Source organism: Xyrauchen texanus, chromosome 42, assembly GCF_025860055.1.
Source record: "Xyrauchen texanus isolate HMW12.3.18 chromosome 42, RBS_HiC_50CHRs, whole genome shotgun sequence".
NCBI classification, from domain to species: Eukaryota; Metazoa; Chordata; class Actinopteri; order Cypriniformes; family Catostomidae; genus Xyrauchen; species Xyrauchen texanus.
Genome location: NC_068317.1, coordinates 4,620,450 through 4,627,749, shown reverse-complemented (window position 1 = coordinate 4,627,749; position 7,300 = coordinate 4,620,450). Strand labels below are relative to the sequence as shown.

The 7,300-nt window shown below is 44.6% G+C and overlaps 1 pseudogene; it reads right to left on the bottom strand.

Annotated features, from left to right (window-relative positions):
* The window catches only part of LOC127634800 (DNA repair protein XRCC2-like), a 13,642-nt pseudogene extending 6,736 nt beyond the window's left edge, over positions 1-6,906 (bottom strand).
* Positions 6,907-7,300: the final 394 nt, after the last annotated feature.

Below are 7,300 nucleotides of genomic sequence, written 5' to 3'. Positions count from 1 at the left end.
GAGACCGTCGTGGATGTTTTGTTTGTTCCAGTCTTGTTTGTCTTATTATTTTCAATAAACCGCATTTAGATCCTTACTCCTCGTCTGCCTTCATAACAGTTCCCTAGTGCTAGTGAAAAAATAATAGGCACACATTACTGTTACCTAAGACAAACACTTTTGCTGATGACAAATACTGTTAGTTTTTCAAACAGAACATTTCCAAAGCTAGATAACTGATGAGTTCTCTGTAATAGATTTTGCCATTACCAATATGACTTGAACTGCTGATAATCAAAGAGTTTTTCTTTTATTCCCTCTATATACATATATAACATAAAATACACAAAAAGCATGACCAAACACTTTTCTCCTAAACTCCTGTCACACCTCAAAATTCCTGATACTGTATTATGCTAATGGTGAAAACCAAAAAAGACTAACTTCAGATGCATGAGGAACAGATCATTTGTTGGTGTGCTGTACACAAATACTTGTGACATTTCAGATTTTTCTGGAGCAGACCTGGTATTGTCCAAGTTTTCCAGCAGCTGCTGCCGGCTTCAGGCCAACTTTGAATCTCCCTCACAGTGGATGCAGCAAAAAGTGACCTAGAAAGGCACTCTCTCCTATCAATGTGAGGCCTCACCAAGGCTTATCCTAGCTGCTCCAAGAATATTCTCCTCCGGTTCATTTTGCCACCACACCTCTCATTGTTGATGGCACACCATATCACAAACGCATTGTATGCACTGATATCCAGGATGTTGAAGAATATTACCTGAGGCCAACAAGCGGTCTTTCTTTGACAGCTGTATGTGGCAACCACTTTGTCTAGGTTGTCTACCCCTCCTTTTGTGTTATTGTAACCAAACACCATGTCTGTTTTTTGTCATCTCTGGTGCTCAAAGATGCATCTCTGTGCAATGTGCTCATCAGAGTGTGTGTGTGTTTGTGTGTGTGAGAGAGAGATAGTGAGAGCGTGTATGTGTGTGTGTGTGTGTGTGTGAGAGAGAGAGAGATAGTGAGAGCGTGTATGTGTGTGTGTGTGTGAGAGAGTGTGTATGTGTGTGAGAGAGAGAGAGAGAGAGAGAGAGTGTGTGTGTGTGTGTGTGTGTGTGTGTGTGTGTGTGTGTGTGTGTGTGTGTGAGCGTGTATTTATCACTTTATGGGGACCAAATGTCCCCATAAGGATAGTAAAACCCGAAATGTTTGACCTTGTGGGGACATTTTGTCGGCCCCCATGAGGAAAACAGCTTATAAATCATACTAAATTATGTTTTTTGAAAATGTAAAAATGCAGAAAGTTTTCTGTGAGGGTTAGGTTTAGGGGTAGGGTTAGGTTTAGGGGATAGAATATAAAGTTTGTACAGTATAAAAACCATTATGTCTATGGAAAGTCCCCATAAAACATGGAAACACAACATGTGTGTGTGTGTGTGTGCGTGTGTGAGAGAGAGAGAGAGAGAGAGAGAGAGAGTGTTTTGTATTGAGAAATTGCACCTTAGGTACCAAATAGATTCAAAGCATGTGAAAATACTTTGCTCTCAATAACATTTATGACTGGGGTCAAACATCACATGTGTGTAATCATGTCATAGCTGATATCAGAAACATTGCCATTAAGTAAAAAGTACATTTCTGAAAAGATCTCATGTAACTAGGAAACTTCATGAAATATCATGATTAAAAATAATGATGCATATGTTTTTTTACTATTTGAAGTGGGTGCGTGGTCATATAGACCACAAACAGAACATAAGGTTTAAGACAGTGGTTCTCATCCAGGGGGACGGGGTAAGAGATTATTTAATAGAATCGGGCCGCTTCTATTAAAATGAATGGGAGAAATTGGAATGCTCAACCAAGGATCTCTAAGTGCCGAAAGGTCAACGGATGTAGAAAGCAAGTCCCAATTTACAGGTAAAAGAGCCAATAACCTTTTCATATACAGACATCACCTGTCAATCATCCCAAGAACATGCATGCACATTAGCTATAAAAGCCAGGAAAATAGATTTTTTTAATGTAATCTAAAAGTTAAAGAAGCACAATGTTTTCAGTATTGATGTTATTGCTAGAAGTACTAGAGAAAATAACTTAGCCTTCTAATATTGTCTTGGACACTACTGTGTTAATGAACTGTATAAACTCAATCACCATTTATTACATTAAAGTGTGTTTTTACTGCACTTTGTCCTGGACCACCATACAACAGGAAATTCATTTGGTTCAATGTCCATCAGTGACTGCCGCCCCACAAGTCTGCTTACTACCTACAAAAAAATAAATAAATACAAAAACCAATGTAACAGACTGACCAGATGTTCTGAATTACCTGAAATAGTCCCAGTTTTGTGAAGTGTGTCCCGGTGGCCTGAAGATTCACTTAAAATGTCCTTGTAACGCTGTTCAAGTATGGGAAAGGATGAGGCAGAAAAAATGGCAGAGGATTCAATGTAAACTTTAAAGATACAAAGGAACTTAAACATAACATAAAACATTCAGACATGCAGCAGCTGTGTGTGTATCTCTCTCCCTCTGATGACCCCGGCTCCTCCCTTATCTCTCTCCCGCTGAGTGGGAAACGCTGTGCCAGGCGAGCATCCTCATGACCAAGCCACACCCTCCTCTTCATCACGGTCCAGCTTTCAGCTGTTAGGCTTCAAAGTAGGGATGTCAATTTTCAGACATTGTCATAATCGATTGTTGTGGAAATTAACTATCAATTAATTGATTAATCGTTAACGTTAATATCGCAAAAAAATGTGGAGGACTAATAATGAATATCTGAACATATGAATAATATGTGCATGTAGCTTATTGTTTAAATATAATTTACATTAATACACTTAAGGAATGCAAGTATTGTCATGTTCCTCTTAAAATATAATCTCCGGTTACACATGTAACCTCGGTTCCCTGAGATGACGGGAACGAGATATTACCGTACATTGCACATTGTCACGATTCCCTTGTTGTCTGCCCTGGGTTTCACTTGTCATTGTTAAATGTACTACACTTCCCAGAATCCACCTGCCATCACCACTGCCATTTTGTTCATTGTTCTCACCTGTGTCTAATTCAGTCATCACTCCCTGGTTATTTAAGCCCTGCAAATTTGTTCACTCCTTGTCGTTCGTTGAATGTTGTCAAGCCTGATCTGTGTTTCCCTGCCTGAGTTCTTAGTTTATGTTTGTTTCCCCATCGAGGGTTTTTTCCTTTGTGTTTGTTTTGTATTTTGTTAATAAATAAAGAAGCCTGCATTTAGATCCTCTCTCCTCGCTGCCTCATTCCTAACAGAACGAACGACCAACTATGGATCTAGCAGGGTTCCTCATGGAGCTGACACAGGCGGACTTGACTGTCCGGGAGTTCTCCTACTTTTTCACCAACGTGGCCAGTTGCACCGGCTGGGATGACCACACTCTGAAGGTGGCGTACCGGTTCGGTGTTCCCAAACACCGGTGGTGGGAACTCCCGGAGACTGCACCTGGCGGGAGTACGTGGGACTCATCTTGGAGGAGTTCGCTGCCGGGGAACCACCTCTCCAGATCCCAGCTCCCGCCTCTGGGCTTTCCTCTCCAGCCACGGTGAGTGAGCCAACCCCCACGCCTGCCGTGGTCAACGAACCAGCGCTGCTAACTTCATCCGCCCGGAGGAGGAGGAGAAGAAAGGCCTCTGCTCTCCAGCCTCCGCTAACCACGGCCAACCAGCCAATGCCTGCAGCCCCGAAGGTCAGTGAACCAGCGCCTGTAGCCTCCGATGTCAGTGAGCCAGCGCCTGTAGCCTCCGATGTCAGTGAGCCAGCGCCTGTAGCCTCCGATGTCAGTGAGCCAGCGCCTGTAGCCTCCGATGTCAGTGAGACAGCGCCTGTAGCCTCGACCGTCCCTGAGCCAGCGCCTGTAGCCTCGACCGTCCAAGAGCCAGTACCCCCCGAGCTTTCCAGAGCTCCGCCTTCCGAGCTTTCCAGAGCTCCGCCTTCCGAGCTTTCCAGAGCTCCGCCTTCCGAGTTTCCCGAGCTTTCCAGAGCTCCGCCTCCCGAGTTTCCTGAGCTTTCCAGAGCTCCGCCTCCCGAGCTTTCCAGAGCTCCGCCTCCCGAGCTTTCCAACGCTTCGCCTCCCGAGCTTTCCAGAGCTCCACCTGCAGCTCCGCCTCTCGAGCCTCCTTCGGCTCCACCCCTGAGCCTCCCTTGGCTTCGCCTCTCGAGCCTCCCAGGGCTCCGCCTCTCGAGCCTCCCAGGGCTCCGCCTCTCAAGCCTCTCGAGCCTCCCAGGGCTCCTCCTCTCAAGCCTCTCGAGCCTTCCAGGGCTCCTCCTCTCAAGCCTCTCGAGCCTTCCAGGGCTCCGCCTCTCGAGCCTTCCAGGGCTTCGCTTCTGGAGCGTCCTACGGTGCCACCTCCGTCGGCGCCGCTTCCAGAGCCTTCCTGGTCTCCGCCTCTAGAGCCTCCTATGGCGCCTACTTCCACGCCACCGCCTGCAACGGCTCCACCTCCCACGGTTCGGCCTCCTGAACCTGTCCTTGCCCTGTGGCTGCCTTCCAGGCCTCCTGAACCTGTCCTTTCCCTGTGGCCAGCTCCCAGGCCTCCTGACCCTGTTCTTGCCCGGTGGCCAGCTCCCAGACCACCTGACCCTGTTCCCGTCCTGTGGCCTCCTCCCAGGTTCCCCAAACCTGTCCTTGCCCTGTGGCCAGCTCCCAGGCCTCCTGAACCTATCCTTGCCCGGTGGCCAGCTCCCAGACCACCTGAACCTGTCCTTACCCTTTGTGCCCCCTTGGACTTCCTGTCTGCCCCCTGTGCCTCCTTGGACTGCCTGTCTGCTCCCTGTGCCTCCTTGGACGGCCTGTCTGCCCTTTGTGCCCCTTGGACTGCCTGTTTTCCCCTTGTACTCCCTTGGTCTGTCTGTTTGCCCCTTGTGCTCCTCTGGTCTGTCTGTTTGCTCCCCCCCCCTCCCCCCCCTCCCCCCCTCACTCCTTGGACGATTTTTTTTTCATTTATTTTTTTTCTCTGAGGAGCGTCTGGAAGCCGCTCCTTTGAGAGGGGGCTATGTCACGATTCCCTTGTTGTCTGCCCTGGGTTTCACTTGGAGGAAGTTTCACACACTAAGAGGAAGTATCCTTACACGACCTTATTGAATCCCTTATACAATCACACCAATCCTCAGATTGGCTATGGTGTTTGAGCCCCGCTCCTTTAAGGGCACATTACACCTAAAAAAGGGGGCGCTCAGTTACCATTTCTTCAGAATGTTCTGACAGCTGGACAAGAGTGAAATTATGAAACTCTGAAGTAGTAGTGTGGCCAGATTTGGCAAAGCCTCGTTCCCTTCATCTCAGAGAACCGAGGTTACATGTGTAACTGTAGACGTTCCCTATCCATTCAGTTCACACACCGCACTATGACATTAAACTTCCAGAGTTATAACATGACTTATAATTATAAGTCATATTATAGTGGATATGAATAGTCCCACATGGCGGATGCCATGTGGAATTAACGCAGTCTGGTTTTTATATGAACCATATAGACATACACAGTTTTATTATCCCTTTCACAACATAGTTGGAAGGTTTTTATTTCTAATGGTACTTGAAAGAGAATGACGCAGCAGTCCTGTGGGACGGCGACCGACATGCGTATACCGCAAGTGAATAACCATCATGGTGAGCCAGGACGGGAGCACTTAGAATGGATATATTAACTATTTAGTCATTTAGTATGAATGAACTACTTCACGAGCCCAGTCGGGAAGGAAGTTTTATTACAATGAAAGCACTTATGACTTTATGGGAAATTTACAACTGTCTGTATGCAGGTGGTTGTGTAAAATGATGGGGAAGCCCATACTTAAAAAGGACTAGGGCTGCAACGAATGATTGTTTTGATAATCGATTAATCTAATGATTATTAGAATGATTATTCGACTATTCAGCCAATTATTGCAACAATGAATCATTAGCTCTTATCCGATTATTCAGCTTGTGCCCCAACTTAAAAGGTTGTAATAAATGTGCTTACTAATAATAAAGAGGACAAAATCATATTTTAAAAATACCTCTAAATGACATTCATTGAATTAAAGGGACAAAAATGACTTTTTATTAAGTTTAATTCAGTAAAAAAAAAATCACTGCAAAAAATAATATTGTAATAAAGTGTTTTCCTTCTACAAATCCTTAAGACAAGATTCATTTACCTGACAAACAACATATAATATATTTAGATTTACTTTCAGACAATGTATCTTTCTAATATTCTAAAATCTTGTAATTTTTTACTTGTTTATTCATCTGCCAATGCAGAAAAGTCAAAATAGATCTATTCTCTGAAAGCAACAACAAATCAAAAATGTATATAGTTGCAGTGTAGATAATGGGCGAAGACCACCCTCCCACCTTTTTGTTTAAATAGATCCATCTTCAACTCACAAAAAACAAACTCTCTCTTTTACAGTAATTGAGCTGCATATCACATATTTTCTTCAAGATAAGATGCACACCACAACACATATGTATTATGATTCCCTTTGTGGCGAGCCATCATGTTATAATCTAACTGGAGCAAGCGTGCATGAGGGATGAGCGTGCCCGCGCCAGAGTGTACATCTGCTGGGTTCAGTTTCAATCTCTCCCCCTTAGATCGGATTTATACTTACATGACATGCTTCCTTATTATTTTAACTTTAATAAAGGATGGATTAAAAATATAACGGTTAAGTGTTTCCTTTAAAGACACTCTGACATGCAAGTTTTGCTTTAGTGGAACGGCAGCTCCAGCTCCACTGTATTTCACAATGAGAGTGCTTCTGTATTTAGATATTTTTTATTTTTGTATAATTTCCTCATACTTTGCAATCTACATCACCTGAAGCTGTTTGGAGTTTGGCAATACCGGGGTGTTGAGGAGGGCGGCTTTCTCTGCATCACGCATCTCTGTAAGAGTTAGCTAAATATGCAGATACAAAACCACCAGGTTGCTCATCGTTTTTCCAATGGCCTGATCGGTAGCTTTTGTGAATCGCAGTGCCAAATCTGAAGCGGTGCAGAGCTCTTTGAACAGCTCTGGATTCTTGCTCATTCATTTGTTGAAGAAGCTTTACTTAAAAAACCAGGAGCACCAACATATTGTGGAGTGCTGAACCAGCTTGGCCTGCTGCCGTTTAAGCTCTTTCAGCCAGTGCGGACATCAATCGATATGGCATGGAAGTGTGGGCAGATCGGGATTTCCATCCCATGGCAGTATTACAGTGCATCCGGAAAGTATTCACAGCGCTTCACTTTTTTCACATTTTGTTATGTTACAGCCTTATTCCAAAACGGAATAA